The sequence below is a fragment of the Podarcis bocagei genome (genome assembly GCF_964188305.1).
Source record: "Podarcis bocagei genome assembly, chromosome: 6".
Lineage (NCBI taxonomy): Eukaryota > Metazoa > Chordata > Lepidosauria > Squamata > Lacertidae > Podarcis > Podarcis bocagei.
Window position 1 is genome coordinate 45,957,039 of NC_138130.1, and position 20,112 is coordinate 45,977,150.

Consider the following 20,112-nt stretch of genomic DNA (forward strand, 5'->3'; position numbering starts at 1 on the left):
CTTAAGAATGGAAACGGCTAAGGTGGCATTGTTGTTTATTTACTTATGGCATTTATACCCCGCCCTTTAGCTAAAATGGTTTTCGGAGCAGCTTTCCAAAACCAGCCGGTGTTGATCCCTATGCATTTCCACTACACTTGGCCGGGGGAGGGCGGGGAGAGATATGCAGTCAGTAACCGGAAATGCAGATTGAAACCCATCACGACTGGGGCCCTTTTAGCCGCCAGTCTCTTGAACTCCGAACATGAATCGCTGAAAAAGTATCGCGAGAGTATGGCGGAGACGCTCGATCAGCTGAGAAACAGTGGACAAGGGGTCGTTTAAAAGACGGGCGATGACCGAGCAACTCAGAGCAGCGTGAGGAGACGGCGTCTGTCCGAATCCCGGGGCTGTAGGGCTGGTTCTGCGAAAGCGGGACTCGATCTGGAAGGGAGCTCGTAGTTTCTAGGAATCTTGGCTTCGGAAGCTTATAGCGGGGTTGTGCGGTCCCTCGCTGTCGGGACTACAAATCCCGTCAGGCTTTGCGATAAGCGGGTCGAATATGCGTAGCCTGCTGGGAGGGGAGAGCGGCTGCGGATTCGGCTGTTGAGAGGGAGGTTTGCTGCGTTTATGCTAATGAGCAGCAGCAGCAACAACAACAACTCGTTGCCTTAGTATTTCCTGGCGCTCACGTCCGTGGCTTGTATTGTTCATGACGTGTTTCCATTCATTCGTGTGGTTCTGCAGGAAGCAGAGAGCAGATGTGTCTGCGGCTGCTTTTTCCTCTTCAGTGTTCCTGCAGAGCCTCCTCTTTCCTCCCTGCAAAGGCATTTAATATTTTTGCGCTGCAGCTCCCACCATCCTTTGAACACTGGCCTTGATGGCTGGGGTTGACGGGAGTTGGAGACCAACATCATCTGAGGGCACCAAGTCCCCCAACATTGCCTTTATTGCTCCTGAAAAAAAGGACAGCTCCCCTTGCGTAATTTCTATTTTCTCTCCTATCCTAAAGCGATGGGTTAGTGCCCTTATAATATTTTAAGATGAACAGCCTTGCCTAGATAATGGACTAGATGAGAGCTAACAAACTGAAGCTCAATTCAGATAAGAATTAGACACTTTTAGGTGCCAGGTAAAAATGTTCCTTTTTAACCTGACCTTTGGCTGACTGACATCCAATACCCTTTTAAACGTGCTGTGGAAGGGGGGATTATTGGGTTGTCTTTGTTCTTATTTTAGTATGCATTTTGTGTGTTTTTTATATTGTAATTTTTTGTTGTGAACCACCCTGAGATCTACCTGTACACAGTAGTCTACAAAATTAATAAATAATAATATTGTGTTTACAACAATAGATGGCATTGAAGGCAGCCATACCTACATAGAATGTTCTTGTAACCCTTCTCCTCTCGCTGCCCCCAACCTTCTTTCTTAATAACTGCTGCATACAAATGATCACCATTATTGTTCTACCTTCAGTGCAAACATCTAGGAAGCTTATGAAGGAGACGCCAACTAAGGGCCAGCTTACACATGTGGTTCAGGTACCATAATTAAGCTACAGGCTTTCTAGGTAACTGAAAGTAGTTTCTGATGAAATGTGTGTTGCATTATATAACTTTATTCAGTGCTATTATTCTAGGAAAAGAGATGCCGGACTAGCCATGAATGCCTCCCTTGTTCTCTTATAGTGGCAATGGCACCCACCTGAGAGGTGCCGGAACTGGGTTCCGGTGAGTTCCAGCTGGAAAATAAAGCCCAGACTTTATTCAAAACAATCAACCGACCCTACTGCAAATCCTCTTTTACTATATCTCTTTTCAGATTAACTCTCCTTCCCATTTTCGTCCTCTCTTCCAACTATCCTTTATCCAAAGATGACATTTTACTGTTCCTTCCTATCTTACATCCTTCATCTCTCGGGGATGTTTCAGAATGAAATAGCACCTCACTGATCATGCAACATTTCAAATGGAAAATTCTACACGAGATCTTCAGAGGCACTGGCTTATGCTTTAGCTCCATCTTTTAAAACTGTGCTGCAGAAGTTTCTGGCATGAAATTAAAAGAGTTTCAGGTGTGAGTTAGGAACTGCAAGATTGGAACACGAGAAGAACGTTGGTACAAGGAACACCAGGGGGGCAGTGAGGGTGACTACTGAAGTGAGAAACAAATATTTGTAATTAACATGGAGCCCATACCCTGGTATCAGTAATTAGAGCAGGAAGACACTTTGTGGCCATAACAGCTGGGTTTGTGCTATATCAGCCCATTATTTTAATGAAGCCCATTTGAAGAAGTGGCTGGGGCAGGAATGTCTGGTTAGCATCTACTGGGTTTGCTCAGGAAAATGCCTTGTAAATGAATTCTGTTTTTTTTTTTTCTTTCTTTTTACTGTCTATGTTCTTTCTTTTCTATCTGTAATTTGGAAAAAAAACGCAATAAAAATTATTATAAAAAAAAAATGAATTCTGTAATCCTGTAATCACACTGGCCATATCCTTCAGCACATCCTTAGTTTTTCCATTAAGGGTCATTCAGACCTTGGAATAAGGAATGGACACTAAGGATATCTGCATTAATCCAAAAATCTAATGCAAATTGCAAAGGGAAAAACACTGGGTAGACCATGAGAGAAATAGTTAATTCCTGCCTGTCATGGTCCCAATCTTGCTCCCCTCAATGACAGCTATTTGCAGTTTTATAAAATGTACAATTAAATGCAACAATGCATTTAGCATCATGCCTAGTTTGGCCCAGTTGGAAGTTCAGCTGGACATAAGCCAAGAGAAGAGATATGAGCAAGATTAAAATATTGTCTTGTGTCTGCAGAGTCTGTGAAGAAAAATAGCAGGGAAGCTGCACAGGACATAGACTACTGAGCTTCACCGTCTTGCATTTGCCACATGTTGCTGTCTTCCGTCCACTTCAGGTAACTCGGTGGCAGAAAATTACCTGCCGTGGTAAAAAGGAAGAGATAATAGCTAGTAACAGTTCTGCTCCAGGCAGTGATTTCAGCTACAGTGGTACCGCATGGTTAAGTACTTAATTCATTCCGGAGGTCCGTTCTTAACCTGAAACTGTTCTTAACCTGAAGCACCACTTTAGCTAATGGGGCCTCTTGCTGCTGCCGCGCTGCTGGAGCACGATTTCTGTTCTTATCCTGAAGCAAAGTTCTTAACCTGAAGCACTATTTCTGGGTTAGCGGAGTCTGTAACCTGAAGCATATGTAACCCAAGGTACCACTGTATATAGATTTCTTGCCCCAAATGGGAGAAAATGTAGGCATGAGTTCAGGTTCCTGCAAGGGAAACAAAATCAAACAAGTCCCGGTAAGGTAACATTGATAAGAGAAAGTCCAAAGCTGTGAAGCTCAGACTGAAGTGTCATACAAGCAAGATCAATTTTTGGTATAGTGGCAAGCTGTAGCTCCGCCTCCAATAAGCAAAGACCCTTCGTGTTAAAGAGGCTTGGCTTGCTTCAGTAGCTCCTGACTTAGAAGTTGCATGGGAGACTATGGTTTAGCTGGGCGTTTCTGGGCTCATCTGGAGTGCATGACCACCTTGTGTCAGTAAGGTGCTGCCAGCACTGGTTCCTGTTCTGCTGGATCTTCCTGGGCAGGACAGATGTCAGGAGTCGGTTCTGCTGGCAAATCTCTCTTCCACTCAGATACTATCTTCAAATCCTTGGCCTCATCCGCTGATGATGGAGAGTCAGATTCCAGGGTCACGACATTATCCAACAAGAAGCTTAAAACGATTAATTATGCAAGAGCAAAGTACCACTATCTCCATGTGGAAAGTGAGCTAAACAAATAGCAATAAATATGGTGATAATTGTGCATCCTTCACATTTAAGAATTTAAGCTGTAATGTTTAGTTTGCAGGTGAACATTTTCACATTGTTAATTATTTCACCTGCAGTAATTCAGAGATGGTGGACAGTATAATGATATAGTACTGAAGCATTCTATCAAAGTAAATGAGTCCAAGTAGCTGACACAAGGTGTATTTTGCTCAGCCACAGTGTGATGCTTTGCTAAGTCAGGAAAATCTGGAACTTTATAGCACATATATGAGGACATAAATAAGGTTGGACGTAAGTGTCTTATTCTGAAGTGCTGACAGCACTCCAAGGAGACCACTTTTGTTTTCCATATTCTGAAACAGACTCTAATTACATTCCATAACAAATTAAAGAGAAAAGTAAATTGCCTCCACATAAAACACAGGAAACTGAAAAGTCTGCTCTTGCCCTATCTTCTTACTCATCACACTCTTGGACTGCAAGCGCCAAATGCATTCATGGAGCTAGTAATGAGACATTCCCCATTGTTTCTATTAGATTTTATGAGGTGGAAACCCGGATAGTAGTTACAAAATTGGTTCTATAACCATTAGCCACATCCTCTCCAGTTCCCCATCTTTCCCTCCCCATTTCACACTTCAGCTCATATAATACAATCAGGTAACAGGACTGTGGAACTCAACTTGTTATTCCAGTAATTACTTTCTGTTCATCAAAGAGACACAATTAACAAATGAACTCACACAATATCCTTTACCTAACTAGGTAACATAGACACCTGTATCTCTTTTGCCATTGTTCTTTTATCCATGCCACCAGACAGAGCTACATGTGCTTGAATCCAGCTTGCTGGCTCCCACAGACATATGGCTGGCCACTCTGAGAACAGGATGCTGGGTTAAATGGGCCATTGGCTTGATCCAGCAGACCCTACTGATGTTTTTGGAGTCTCAGCGGATAATTCCACAGCAGCGAGTCCCCGCTGATCACAAGCTGTGCATGTAACATGGGAGTAGGAGAAGAACATTGCATAGCATTAGAGATATCACAGGTGCACAGGTGTTGGACATTTGGATACTCCATAGATACCCCTCAGTATCTATGACTTGAATTGCATCCAATGTTATGGGACTGCAAGGATACACACACAAAGGAAGTTTCCCTACTGAAGCCCCTAAAAGGGTTTACGTCTCAATAAAGGCATATGGTGGAGGGCTGTGGTAGGACAGGGAAATCAGGCAGATGCAGACTGCATGAGTGAAGCGCTTACAAAGGCAGATTTAGGGGAGCGCAACCAGTTCGCCTGCAGTGGGTGCCATGCCAGGAGGACACGACAGGGGGCACCACAACAGTGATGAACAACAGAAGGCAAGAGGCGGGGGGACACTAAATTTGGTGTTGCACAGGGTACCACTGAAATTTTAAAGCCCAAAGTCTGCCGCTGGCTCCTACTCTTGGAAACTGTTTCCACCTGATTCCCCTCCCTCCCACTGTACCTCCTTGCCCTGCATCTTAGGCCTTTCCTGAAGATTCCCTGACCCTCAGGAGGGGGAGGGGGAAATTCCCCTATGTGGGCAACATTGAACATTACTGGATTTAACTATCATGGGGATATATTCACTGGAGGAGCAATCACCGTTTCCCAGTGACAGATGCCAATGAAAAAATGAAATAAGCTAGGAGAAGAACTGCTTTGAAGGAAGTTACACAAGTTAGTAAATACTACACACATTGATTTCCTTTGTATTCCACTTTTAAGAGTCTGTTAAAATGAAGCTCCTGTATATCTTATTTGTGAATGTTATTGATATTGGTCAACTATGTAGTTTATTACAAAATTTCTTTTTTAAAAATGTAAGTAGCCAAGCAGTTATGTCTGTGTTTTTTGGAAACACCTTATTTGCCTTTCTAGTACCAGCATCTTTTCATATTAAGGTGGTCAGAAAATTCCTGGCTTCCCTCTAGATAAATTGCTTGCTTGTTTTGAAGGAGTTGCAGAAGTAAATTATTTGAGTCCTGGAGCCAATTTTGATCACCAGGGGTTCAGATCAGTTAACTATCTTTAAGAGTGCAATTCTATAACCACTTGCTTAGGAGAAAGCTCAGTTGAATTCAGTTAAACTTAATTCTGGGTACACTTGTAAAGGATTGTGCTGTTGGTGAGTCCAAGCCTTCTGTAGAATGTATTTCTCAAACTACTGAGTAACTACTGCCTTCTGAAATTATGAAGCCAAAAGTGAACCAAAGTTGAAGCTTTGATACTTCCTTTCTACAAAATTATATTACCTTAATTCCAGGGTCTATATTGCACCAGCCTTTAAGATGTAGGGAAACTAAATCAGAAATGTACATTAAAAGCATATTTTTAAAAGGGAAATTTAATTGTGAGTGGCATTCTGCACATAGATTATGGAATTAAAAATCATATACCTGCTCTTTTGACCGTAGTGTACAACCTGTGCTGTGACACGAGTGCCTGAACAGATTTGAAAGCCTTTCAAACCTGACAGCCTGGCCATGATATACTTTTGGCTTTGCTGACACTAATGCGACATGTCATAAAATGTAGGAGCCCTCAGGTATTTTCTCCTTTTTTTAGAGCCTAATGCCTTTTGCAACAGCGTTTGTGACTCTACATAAATTCTAGTACAGCAGGCACCTACATGGTGACTGCACTGTATTCAGTGATAGACTAATGGCACCTTGGGAACTTAACCACCCTGGTAGTGATCCTGGTAGTGGGTGACCTGGTCATTAGGGACATAAATAGCTAGGTGTGTGACGGGCATTGTTGATGAATTAAAAACTGGTCCTGATAGCATCTGCTTGAGAGTTATTAGAAGAATTCAGATGGGAAATTGCTGATCATCTAACATTATCATTACATGCCACCCCAATCTCTTGAGTGCTGAGAGATTCCAAGGGTTCCAAGCACTGACCCAGGCTCTGGTTTCCTTGGAATGAGGGTCAACAGAGACTGTGGCATACAGGAATGCTGAGATCCATCTGTCTTGGGAGACAATGGAAGAGTTTGTAATTGGAAGGTTGCAATGCCTTGGTGTGGCTGTAGAGACTGATGCGAGAGAGACGTTTTGCAGCAGCAAGGGCAGATGAAGGCATCCAGTTGTGCTGCTCCAGATGCGCCATGGCGTTTCTTCTCTCTGTGCTCCTCCCAGAGGTTGTTTCTCCTCTGGTCCATAGCAATGTATCCATAGCAGTGACCAGAGGTGTCCAGGATATATGGTTTGTTTACACATATATGCAACCTGAGCATAAGCTGGAGGGGCTCCCAGCATTAACACCCCAAGAGATTTTGCTTCTTTCTTAGTCACAGCACTGGATTCCAGCACAGATCAAACAAGGCTCTGTGCCTCAACTTTCTGCTCAGCTCATGCACAACTGCACTGTTCTTCTGACTACCAGCCAGGTGAGAGGGAAGGCCCACCCATTTGCCCTATGGCACAGAACAACTTCTTTGGTAATGCTAATCATGGTGCATATATAGTTCAGCAATAGAATCCTGTATTAGATTTTAACACTTGCTGGGTACAGGATCCCGAGAAATGGAAGGAACTCAGGGCATTATGCAGGCTGAATCCCCAAAACCTGCAGTACTATGTAACTTGTTACTAAGATCAGCTTCTGTACTATAAGAACTAGAATGTAATGGCTTTAAAAATAAATAAATAATGGAACCCTGGGGAAGGTATTTCACGCTGGAAGTCACAGGCCAGTTAACTTAATATCTGTTCTGGTGAAAGTGGTGGAAATAATGGCTTAAAATTGTATTACCGAGCATATAGAAGAAGAAGTCTTTCTATAGCAGATTTTTGAACAAATGAAAAATAAATAAATGAAGAAAAGTCCATTTTTACTTCAGCGTCTTAAACTATACTACATACACCTGATTAAAGGCTCCATTTTGGATAGGTTGATTGGAATTGAAGGTAGAAAAATGAATGAATGTTACCTACACATCTGAGACCAATACAGTAAAGTGTGGGAAAAGTCAATGAATGCACAGAACCACACTACAGATGAAACAAGTGTCTACTACCTAGATCTATGTCACAGAACAGAGGTTTTATAGGACATGTGAGTATTCTTTCTTTATCCTGTTTCCCTAGCTCAGCATGCAGTAAAGGATTAAGAGCTCAGTGCTGTATGTAATTTGGTAGTTGTTGCAAAGGTGCTTTCAGCCTTCCTCCAGAGAGAAAACTATATATAGGATTTCTATTAAAGGCCAACACTTCTACAGCCTTATTAGAATTAGTGATGTTGGTGAAGTTCCTAGTTTGGCACATGAATCTTATCAACGTCTAATGCTCAGCTCTGACTTAAGGCAAGCATTGAGGGATACATACTAAGGTTCATATTCTGGTCATAGAGCAGACTAGGAGAGACACAAAGAGGGCTGAGCTCAGTTTTTGAGCTCTGTACATCTACAGAATTTAGGGAGGTTGGTTGCCTCTCTCTGGGGTGAGGTAGTGGAATTTGCTGATTGAATGTTTAAGCCAAGGATCGCTAACCTTTTTGGGGTCCTGGGCACATCTGCAGTTTGGAAGCAGTGCCCAGGGTACCACCGTCACTTCTTTCTCCCCAGGTCATTTCTCCTCTCTTTCAGGCAAACAGAAGGAGAGAAAGAACACAAAACACATTATTACTTTTCCAAGGGGTCTGGACAAAAATCAAATTCAGCAGAATTAAAATGGATCATCTTCAGATTTCAACATGGAATCCCTCTAATATCACCATCATATTAAATTTGACATTGATAGACTGCCCACACATTTGCTGCTTGACAACTCCAAAATCACTGTTGCAAAGCACAGATCCTCATGGATCTTCATGATTTTTACATTGAATAACAACAAGTAAGGTAACACAACTGTCAACACAGATCTACCCTATGATTTGATGCTGGCTTTGAATCAATCTCTACTAAAAATGAAGATCCATGTTTTCATGCCATGGCAATGCTGTAAAGACCAGATCTGTGATCAGGGGGAGTCCTCAAAGGCACCATTGTGCTCCTTGGCACCATTTTGATGACCCAACTTTAAGTTGTGTAGCTCTACCTATGCTCAGCCTATGCCTTTGTAAATAAACTCAAATAGCACAAAATGCTATAAACCTCTACTGACCTCCTTCTAAAGGAACTCTTATTTGATTGATGGTCAACCAAAAGATGGCAAGATCCTAGTTTGAGGCAGATAAGTCCCAGCACAAAGATCCTTATAATTTTAAAGAAATATATAAACCTTAATATGATGCAATTACTATCCATCTAGAATAAGTAAAGTAGTGAAAAAACTGACACATGAAAATAATGAGGAGAATTCAAGGATGCTATACAATGTCTGGAGTAAGAAGAAAATAACTTCCAGACAGCATGCACTCATGATACCACAGGGCTGATGGGAGATGGAAAGAAGTCCATGAGCTATAATCTTATGATGTAGTTGTAGCTTCTTTGTTGATTTTTGCAAGCAGAATGACAGGTTTTAAAGAAAAGCACATTGCTATTTTGTCCCTACTTGTGGTGAAAGAGCTTGTGCATTCCATTATCAATGCCACCAAGTTCATAAAATGTAACTTATCAGCTACAAATAGCAGAATACACCATATCCTCCACTATTCCCCATTTCTACCAGATAAGCAATCTACAGAGCAAGACAGAGGAGCAAATGTAGGCTCATTATTCTTCAGGAGAGTAGTTCTCAATTTTGTACTGTATGTGTTCAGGATCTCCGTACTCTTGTGCTTATCACACAGTTGCTAGCACTGATTAAATTACGCAGTTTACAGAAGGGTGCATGCAACATTACAAAAAAATGGTAATAACATTTTTAATTTATCTGTAAGGACAACTTTAACGCAATAATAATTCTGTAGTTCATTTATCTAAATGGGGACCTTATCACATGAGTGATGAGAAGTCAAAATACTGAGAGTGGATAGATCTTAACTCACATGATGGATGGGCAATTCCACACAGTATGACAGCCCCTTGTCTCAGGTCTCTGCTCAGTAACAGAGAAAAATGTTTCTGGAGTGAACGTTGATCACAGTAGAAAGAGAGAATTTCTTCTAGCTTATTATGCTCTCTTCTCTCTGGCAAAAGCCATTTATAACACCAGAGACACACAAGACCTCCTGGAGATATAAAACATGTTATTTAAGGGGTTACACTAAAATATTACACAATTAATCAATCTCTATTTAAAGATGAGAAGCATAACACCTAAAAAGTCCACCACATATTGAGTGGAAACTTATATAAGGCTTCCAAGATGCAAAACCTTTCAGTTTTAAATTTTATAGCCCTCATATTTGTAGAAAGAAATACTGAAAATATCATTGTGCTATATTAGTTCAAAAAATTAGGAAACCATTTTTTTAAATCTGAAAAATGGAGTGATTTCAGAGCAGCCACCAAAGTTACAGAGGCACGACATACTCTTGGTTAACCAAAATGTCTGATATGTAACAGTCAGGTTCTACCCATATAGAGTCAATGAAAAAACAATAATAATTTTTAATAATATTTTTATTATTTACCATATTTTTCGCCCTATAGGACGCACCGGCCCATAGGACGCACCTAGATTTTGGAGGGGGGGGGAATAAAGGGGAAAAAAAATACCCCCCCCCAGGTGCGGGGCTGGGGCGAGGGAAGCTCGGGCTTCCCCCGACGCCAGCCCCCAGAACAGGACCCAGAGCGATGCCGAAGCTGCGTGCAGCTTTGGCATCGCTCTGGGAGCTTGCGGGGCTGGAGAAGGGGGAAGCCCGACCTTCCCCCTCCCCCAGCCCCTAGAACGGGACCCAGAGCCATGCCGAAGCTGCGTGCAGCTTCGGCATCGCTCTGGGAGCTTGCGGGGCTGGAGGAGTGCTGCTCCTCCCGCTGTCCCCCGAGTTTGCGGGGCTGGCGACGGGGAGGAGCAGGCTTCTCCCCCCCACCAGCCTTCTAACCAAGTCGGGGGACAGCGGGAAAGGCACGCTGCGCCTCCCTGCTGTCCCCCAAGCTTGTGGGGCTGGCGGTGGGGCTCTCCTGAAGCCTGGAGAGCGAGAGGGGTTGGTGCGCACCGACCCCTCTCACTCTCCAGGCTTCAGCGAAAGCCTGCATTCGCCCCATAGGATGCACACACATTTCCCCTTCATTTTTGGAGAGGAAAAAGTGTGTCCTATAGGGCGAAAAATACGGTATACTGCACCCATCTGGTTGGGAATCCATGGCATCTATGTTTCAGGAATAGCCAGTGTCTACTAATTCAAACCTCCTGCCAACCTAGCAGTTCGAAAGCACATCAAAGTGCAAGTAAATAAATAGGTACCGCTCTGGCGGGAAGGTAAACAGTGTTTCTGTGCTCTGCTCTGGTTCGCCAGATCTGGAATGACCCGGAAGCTGTATGCCGGCTCCCTCGGCCAATAAAGCAAGACGAGCGCCGCAACCCCAGAGTCGGTCACGACTGGACCTAATGGTCAGGGGTCCCTTTACCTTTACTAATTCAAACAGCTAGAGAAAAATATTGCAGGGGGAAATGGTCCCACTGGAACTAGTCAAGAATAGATTCTGCATATGAATATGTATGAACAAGTGCTTGAGGATTTATCTGGAATCAGATAAAATGCTTGAGAGAATCAGCTTACAGTTTCTCCTATTACCTTGGGGCAGGAATTGCAAGCCCATGTGAAACAGAAAAAAAGTATTCAAGTGGTTTATAGCACAGCTGTAATTTGCCTTCTTTGGTTTACCTGAGTAGGAGTCTAAAGGCGTTTGGAAGCCACGGCATTTGGAATTCACATTGAATTCCTCAACAAGGTTTGGACTTTATGAATACAGCAGAGGCACCTTATTTCTAAAGTCACATTTCAGGTAAAATGGGGACAGCGCTGTTAGGAACAAGGAAATGAAAACATAGTTGAAAATAGTGAGATAATCTTCTGTTCAAGGGGTGTGGGGGACAGAGGAAACTTCGTTTTGTTCATACCTTATTAAAAATAAATAAAAATTCTTTATATATATATAAAAAGAAAATAGTGAGCTAATACCTAGCCTAGCCTTTGCCAAGCTGGTGCTGTTCAGAGGCTTTGGTCTACAACTCAATTGTACAAAATGGCCGACATCACAACACAAAATCAAATTGAAAACCCCAGCAGCCGTCAACTCTCCAGCACCATCTCTTCATTAGGAAACAGGGACTGTGGAGTTACTCTGGAATTTTTCTACTTCTTGAAAAGTGGGGAAATTGAAATTAAATTTAACCATCAGTGTTAAATGCTTTTGTTTATTTAATCAATATGTGTGCTGCCTTTCAATTGAGGCAAGGCAGCAAAACAGTGTAAAAATAAAACAGCAGATTGAAAATTAGCAGCAACAAAACCTCTCAAATTAAAAGGCTAGGAAAATAAAGCTATGCTCCTAACCATTACTGCCTTCAATAAATCCTGCTAATTCCAAATTATTTATTTGTTGTACATTTCCACTTGTTTGATGTTCTCTTCTGCCATAGTCAAACTCCATCTGAGGAACCACGCCCCATTCTGGGCACCAACAATTTAAGAAGGGTATTGATAAGCTGGAATGTGTGCAGAGGGGAGCAACAAAGATGATAAAGGGTGTGGAAACCAAGCCTTATGAAGGATGGTTGAGGGAATTGGGTATGTTTAGCCAACAGAGGTGACAGAGTTGAGAGGAGATGATAGCCATCTTCAAATATCTGAAGGGCTTTAATATGGGAGATAAAGCAGGCTTGTTTTCTCCTGCTCCAGAGGGTAGTACCTGAACCAGTGAGCTCAATTTACAAGGAAGGAGATTCCAACTAAGTATTAGGAAGAACTTTCTGGCAGTAAGAGCTGTTCAATAGTGGAACAGATTCCCTCAGAAGATGGTGGACTCTACTTCATTGGAGGTTTTAAAGCAGAGGTTGGATGGCCATTTGTCATGGATGCTTTGTGATTCCTGCATTGCAGGGGGTTGGAGTAGTCGACGCTTGGGCTCCCTTCCATCTTTACAATTCTTTGATTTTGTGTGGTACAATGAGAATCTTAGGTAACTAAGAAATTTAAGCTGTATATAGAAATGCAGGCTAAGTGTTTTTAACAGGGCTGCTCTTGAAAGGAACTCTGAATTGTAGCTCAGCATGAGCTTTCACTTATTTCTAAATGCAGTGATCTTAAGTGGTACTAATGATGTCCAAACTTTTTTCAAAGAGGGCTAGATTTGATGAAGTGAAGGGCTGTAAGGACCAAAGTTGATCTTTTTTTAGGATTGAAGTTGTTGAGGTTTTTTGGGATTTTACCCCAGGAAATAAACTGCCACAGGGGCCGGATTAAACGGACTGGCAGGCCAGATTAGGCCCCCGAAACGGATTTTGGACATGCCTGCCCTATACTAAAGCCTCTCAATCCTCTGTAAGTGATGCCTGCTCCTTAAGAGAAAGTCCAGTTGAGTTGAATGGGACTCACTTCCAAGTAAGACCGCAGCTAGGTTAGTCTATATGGCCATTTACTCCTGGTTTGTGTAGGTTTCACGGTGAAATAATGCTACAATAAACACATCAACCATACAGTACTTACACATTTAGAAGTGCATCCATATGACAATACTGATTTTTGTCTCGCCTAGTAAATGAATACCCTTAGCAAAATTGACACAGAGTGTTCCGTAAGTGCCAGAAGAAGCAACAGTACTAACCTGCTTTCCAAACCTGTACGAAGCTTTTTCGCGTTAGGATTTGTAGTCATTCCCCACCCCCGGAAAATAATCGTTTATTTCTGTGGCCACCAGGAGGCGCAGCCCAGCCTCCTAATCGCGTCTCAACTTCGTATCTGTTATCAAAGCGGTGGCGGGAGGAGGATTGCTTCTAGTTTACACCACCTATTTGCTTGACTCGTGCTTGGCTGCTGCTTTTGTAGTATGAAGTTAAGCACTTCCACATTGATTGAAATGAATAATATTTTTAAAACAGCAACAGCACTAAGGCAATTTGTTTCCTGATCGCATAAAATTGGGGGTGGGTTAAACAAACGGCAAAACTAAATCTGCTAATAATAATTCTTCTGTTTTGATCGGTTATTTACATTGTTTTTACCCTTCCTTGGGAGCAAGCCCCATTGAACATGAAGGGATTTACATGTGCGTAATCACTGCACTGCAATGCAGAAGACAGACTGAAGTCAACAGGAGACAAGCCCCATCCTTGCAAGGCAGGATTGGCCACTGAACTGGAATTAAAACTTTTTGCCGCCATGTTGACCACTCAAGTGTGGGGCATTCCAGGGGGAATGCTTGAAAGAACTCTATGGCCAGTGGGACACTCTGGGAATCCCACCTGGAACTCAGTGGTTCTTGAGGGCTCGGCTTCCTCTTCCCTTTCTAGAGCGGGCCTACTAATCCACCTGAAGCAGCTGAAAGTTAATAGTGTTGTCAGGTGAGGCAAAGTGTATTATTAAGCAGGGCGCTTAGGTCTGCAAAGGAAGAAAGCTTGTGGTGAGCACCCTGTATGTGTTCTACATTTCAGCCTGCAAGTAAGGAATATAAACAGCGGGAGGTAAGTTAAAAATGAATTTCTAAAATGTTCCAAACTAAATGTTAACAGGAGTTCTTAATTCTGGGCTATTTAGAGCTAAAAGTTGCGGAGCCTGTGCTTGCTGGCATTAATGGTTTTTATTCAGCCACATGTAATGGAAGATGCCTTTCCCTTCTATAGTGCCTGTATGTCTGACCGAATTAGCTGATGTCTAGTTTCCATTCAAGGCTATTTCTTCTGTTAGGCTTCTTCTCTTGTTTTGTTCATGAGGGAGGACCAGACTTGGTTTTTGGAAGGAACGAGTGGGGTCTGCAACAAAATGTTGCTGCATGAAGTTGCCTCTTCAGTGTTCCTGCCCACGGCCTTTTCCAGGGCATCCAACACGCCACCTTCCACTCTGGTTTTTCCTGCTCTCCATGACGGTGGTCGCTGAGCATGTTCAGTCCTCATTTGGCTGTTTAGAACTGGGTTTTCCCACTCCTCTGCCCCTCCCCTCCATTTTTTATATATTTGTACAAACCTCAGAGGTCCCCATAGTATGCTGATGCCTCCCTCTTGTTTTTGTTTTTTTGGGGTGGAGTGGGGTATTTAGGTTACATAAGGTTAGGCACATGAAGAATTATTAGTGTACATATTAGTATTATTGTAATAGAAAAGCCATGGTCAAGAATCAATGGTGGAATTTGGCTTATCTCTCGGTTTGGGAGATTCGTGAGGCTATCAAACACAATAACCAAAGACATTCTTTAGAAACCTCCTATATTTCATGCCCACTTTGGAGACAAAACTGTGTAAGTTATTTAATGATTGAGGCCATATTCTGCTTTAAGTTGAGATACAACTTTCTCTGTATGTGTGTGTTTTCATATATACTTTCAGATCCTTTAGCAATGTAAAACAGAGAGGTATTTGATTTTGCCAGTGTGGGAATATGTGATATATGTTTGCATTTATGATTTCAATAGTAAAAACAATTAGCTAAGTAAGCTATTTCTACTAGAGAGTGGAAAATTAGTTGCACTGTCACATTAAAATAAGCTAGGCACCTGCATTGTTAAAGGGGTCAAGAAGCAGGCTTGTTATCTGTTTGTGGGACCTGAAAACTCCATCCTCCCTTAGGCTGCTATCTGATGCCCACTTATCCTGAAAAGTCATAGGCTATGATTTGGGAGCTTTGCTAATTGCAGTTAGGGACCAACAATGCAATCCTATTCATGTCTACTCAAAAGTAAGTCCTGCTGAATTCAGTGGGCTTTACTGCCAGGTAAATGTCATCCTTGGCACCCTATAGTTAAGTACTGTTTGGAAGAAGGAACAAGCTGAAGACAGGGTCTCTCCACCCAGGAACATCTGCACATGTCTCTGCCGGTCCATTTTTCCAAGCTAGCTCCTAATAAATCTGATTGAGTTCCATTTTGCAAAAAAGGTTGCACAATTGGTTACAAAGTCTCCCCCCTCCTCCCCATGATAGGAAGGTTTATTTTTAACTAAAATCACTTCTGGATTTATTGTTTGTTTGTTTGTTTTTTTTAAAGATATTTATTAAAGTTTCCAATTTTTTACAAACAAAAAGAAAAAACAAACATAAAAATATTAAAAACACATAAATTTCACAACTTATTTTCTCATAACTTATTTCCCCAACCTCCTCATACCTCCCCTTCTTGTATACCCAGTTTGAATTGTTTATACAGCAAATCCTTATCTCAACATCTTAAATTGTTATAGCTTTGAATTCTTGTTTACAAAAAGAAAGTCATTTTATCATAATTACAGCTTGAAACCACTTAATTTCAATCCAATATCATTCAGCATTCCTTAATTTTACAATATTTTTGTAAATAGTCCTTAAATTTTTTCCCGTCTTCTTCTGCCGACTCTTCTCCCTGGTCACGGATTCTGCCAGTCATTTCAGCCAGTCCCATACAGTCAATCAGCTTCATCTGCCATTCTTCCAAAGTGGGTAGGTCTTGTGTCTTCCAACTGGATTTATTGTTTGGAATGAGTACCAGCAGGAGCCATTTGATGTAAAAAATACATTTGAGATTAAGCTACATGAAACGTCTGTTGAATTACATTTTTAAAGGAATGTTTCATCAGTGTTAGAGACTTATCTTTTGTACACTACCTGACGACTTGGTAGATAGTGTTTCATGACTAAATTTCTTTTGGAAATGCTGGGAAAGTACAGCATTTAATCTTGCACAAGTTTGGTTCCAGAATATACTGTCGCCGGAATAAATGCAAATATGATTAACTTCATACCTCCTGTTTGAGACAGACGTAAAGCATTACAGTCTTATATATAACACCAGAAGAAGATTTAATCAATAAAATATTTGTTTGATAAATCATATATGCAAATGCTCAGATTATATTAAGGTGCTGAAAAGCTGACCAAAGTATTTGTTAGACTTTTGAGAACTTTGTTCTTGAAAGAGACAAATACTGAAAATATTATTTCACTCTCGAAGTCAGGGATGGAAAACCTGTGGTCCTTCAAATGCTAGCAACAACTCTCACCTCTTTCTATTGGTTATGCTTGCGGGGACTGATAGGAATTGGAATTAAACAACATCTGGAGGGCCATAGGTTCTCTATCCCTGGTCTAAGCAATGTTTTATTTGCTGTTGTGATTATCTTCTGAGTTTCATGGAGCTAGATTGTTCTAAAAGGTTTCTGTACTAATAAGAACTGTTGTTTTCAAAGGCAAAAATGACATATCAATACTTTAAATAATACTGACTTTTAAGTGATGTTAGACACCAGAAAATAATACTTTAGCTGTGTGTCTTTGCAGTGTAATATCTCTATTAGCTCTAAAACACAGCAACCAAGGATGTTTCAGGCCTCTTACCAGAAGAGGTAGCATACAAGTTGGATTAATTAGAAGAAAATTATATCTGGAATTGCCAGACTGTTCTTCTGTCACTGGCACTAGCCTTTCAGGTAGATGCCATGGCAGGGAAGCTGTATGTGGGCTCCTTGGAAGAGGAAAGCCATAATTACACTGAAAATGTGAATTCTGCTTTTTAATTTCAGGAGGGGAATCAAATTTCAAGGAAAGCTGGAACACAGAATAAGCTACCAATGTTCAAGGCCAGGTATGATTTCCTGCTTATCCTCCAGTTTATGACTTTGACATGGATCAGATACATTCACTCAGAGCTGATCACCTTTTGGGTTGGTTCTTTTTGCCAGAGTCATCTAGATCCATTATTGTGTAAATAGCACTTGCAGCTAGAGTTGGCAGCTTTTTTTCTGGAAGGACACGTGTGCTTCTAATAGCTACTCAACAGACAGGTATTTAGCCGGCGGAACTTTTGTATAATGTTATGTGCTACGTTTTCATCCAGAGAACGACCAAAGCAGAAAACAGGAGAGAAAGAACTGGAAAACATTGACAAAGTAAAATCCACATTAATTAAACTACAACAGCAACCACCAAAGAACAATTAGTAGTGGTTCCTTGGCAGAAGTCAGCCAGATAGCTATGCTGAAATATGCAACACACAGGAGGTGACCTTGGACTAGCCAATCTCTTGGTCTCACCAATGAGATTGTCTTATGTTACAGGAATGTTTCTAAGGATTTGTGAGATAAAGTACGTGAGTCTTTTTGAATGCTCTAAAAGTTCTATAAAAGCGTGAATGGTTTTTTTAAAAAAATGATTGACACCTTAAAGGAATGTAGCCAGCCTACAAACTTGATATCTGGGAAATGCCTTGATTGTGTTGTGGCTGCTCTGAGTATAACACATTGTGGATAAGTGGAAAGGTTGGAAGGTAGTATTGCCTTTGGAACTAGGTGAGCCTTTAATTTGGATGCCAGAGGTCTGAGTGTGGGCCGCTGTTGATAGGGAAGTTGAGGCAGTCAGCCTTGGGTTGCAGTTTTTAGAACATAGTTATTGTATTTTATGGCCTTTGGGCTCTCTTGCTTTCTTTGTACTTGAATGTATGTGTTATATGTTTTCCAGCTGAGGATAGCACTTCATAAATCTGAAGACTTATGATATTATGAATGTTTCACATGGGGTTGTGCTGTATCTGTTCAGAAGTAAGCCCCTTTGAGATCAGTGGGACTTACCTCCAGGCACATTTTTGTGTAGGATTGTATCTATAGTCTTTAAGATGCTGCAGGACTCTTTTTATATATGTATGTCTGCCATAACAGACAAACCTAGCTACCGTATACCTCTCTCTAGAATTGGTTTATTATTCTATTTTACTATGGTGGGCACTTTTGGGATTTCCTGCCTCCTCCAGCAAAATCTCTTGAGCCATCTCTGGTATTGAGCCGGGAACTGGTGGTACTGTTATCAAGTACCTTCCTAATTTCTCATTACCATCTATTTACTTGTCTGCTACTTTCCCACAGAATAGTGTCCAAAGTGGCTTGCAACCTACAAAATGAAGTATTAAAAATATATTGCAAAGATTTGCAAATTTCCATAGTATCAACCAAAAAATCCAAAGAACCCCAAATCCACAAAACATAGTATAAAACAATACAAAGGATCTAATCTAACTTAACAGCTTAAAACTAAACTAAAAATTTCTTCAACTTGATTCCAGCCTGGTATGGTTTTTTTGTTTTGTTTTGTTTTTGAAGAGCAGAAATGGTTAAGAAAAAGTGGAATTCCTCACCTCCGATTCCATTTCTTTCAAGAATTCACTGTACATTTATCCAAACCTTGCTGTGTAATGAGTTATTGATTTCTACCATTTGGCCACTCTGTTATATGCACACACACACACATGAACTCAACTAAAGAACCCATTCAGTGAGTGGGGGCAAGTTCAGAGTAATTACACAGCTGTTCTTTAATGCTGAAAATTATCTCTATTGTGTCTGGGCTCTTAATGGCTGCAAAAGTAACAAATGTGAATAGCTTTAAGGAAAGCGACATGATGAACAACTTCCATTTTGGAGAGAGCAGCACACGTAATATAAACACCAGCTAAAATTCAGCACTGAAGGGGAGGATGGCACAAAGGCCGAAGTGCAATCGGTGCTGCTGTGAGTACCCGCCTTCCAGCAGCTCAATCAGCACTTTGATATTGCAGCATCCTTTTCTGAGCCCTGCAAAAACCAGAAGGAATAGCAAATTGGCTTCAGCTTAAGGTGATGCGTGGGCTAAAAGCACACATATATTTTTTTAAAAAAAATGCTTAGCATATATTGTACACTTAAGAACAACACATAATGCTTGAGCGCCGCAACCCCAGAGTCGTCCGTGACTGGACTTAACAGTAAGGGGTCTCTTTACCTTTTTAAACAGAAAATGGCCAAGGGCTAATCTGCTGTTCTTGCTGCTAGCTACCAATTTTTATTCTACTGAAAGCAGGGTATGTCTGTGTGCTAAAAGTATGTACCCTAAGCTTATCTGCATTGTAAAATGATGGTTCATATTTGTCATATGTTAGTTGCTTTGCAAATTTCCATCTGAAAGTGGACTAGGCCACAGCAGAATGCAAGGAGGCTTCTATCTTCTTCACTTCCTTGCAAAGCTGTGCTTTCACCTTACATGTAGATGTTTAGCAGGTAATGCTTTCCTGGCATCCAGATGTAGTGATTAGAAGATAATCACAGGAGCATGACAAGGGAGAGTTGGTAGGCTTGCAGTGCCACCCTATGTGTGTCTATTCAGAAGTAAATACCATGGAGTTTAAGGGGACTTATTCCCAGGTAAGTGTGTATGCTAAACATTGCAGCCTTAGCCTATAATAATACCTAACAAATTCACCAAACATTAAGTCATGTTGAACTCAGTAGGACTCAGTTTCTTGGTAAA

General features: G+C 41.4%; 2 long non-coding RNA genes across 9 annotated transcripts in view; one reads left to right on the forward strand and one right to left on the reverse strand.

The window, feature by feature from the left end:
- Nucleotides 1-3,029: 3,029 nt before the first annotated feature.
- LOC308589039 lies at nt 3,030-14,005 on the reverse strand. Its single transcript, XR_014009052.1, has 4 exons — nt 13,484-14,005; nt 9,760-9,942; nt 8,316-8,403; nt 3,030-4,779 (listed from the first exon to the last, which is right to left on the reverse strand). It is a non-coding gene; the product is annotated as an uncharacterized lncRNA (long non-coding RNA).
- Nucleotides 14,006-14,167: 162 nt separating this feature from the next.
- LOC308589031 overlaps nt 14,168-20,112 on the forward strand; it is a 55,425-nt gene continuing 49,480 nt past the window's right edge. For 2 of the 8 annotated variants that reach the window (XR_014009031.1, XR_014009032.1), the window contains exons 1-3: nt 14,170-14,339; nt 17,361-17,422; nt 17,520-17,621. This is a non-coding gene — a long non-coding RNA (uncharacterized lncRNA). Of the gene's footprint in view, nt 14,340-17,360; nt 17,423-17,519; nt 17,622-20,112 lie in introns of all 8 variants that reach the window. The other 6 variants (XR_014009030.1, XR_014009029.1, XR_014009033.1 and 3 more) reach the window with 6 other exon arrangements.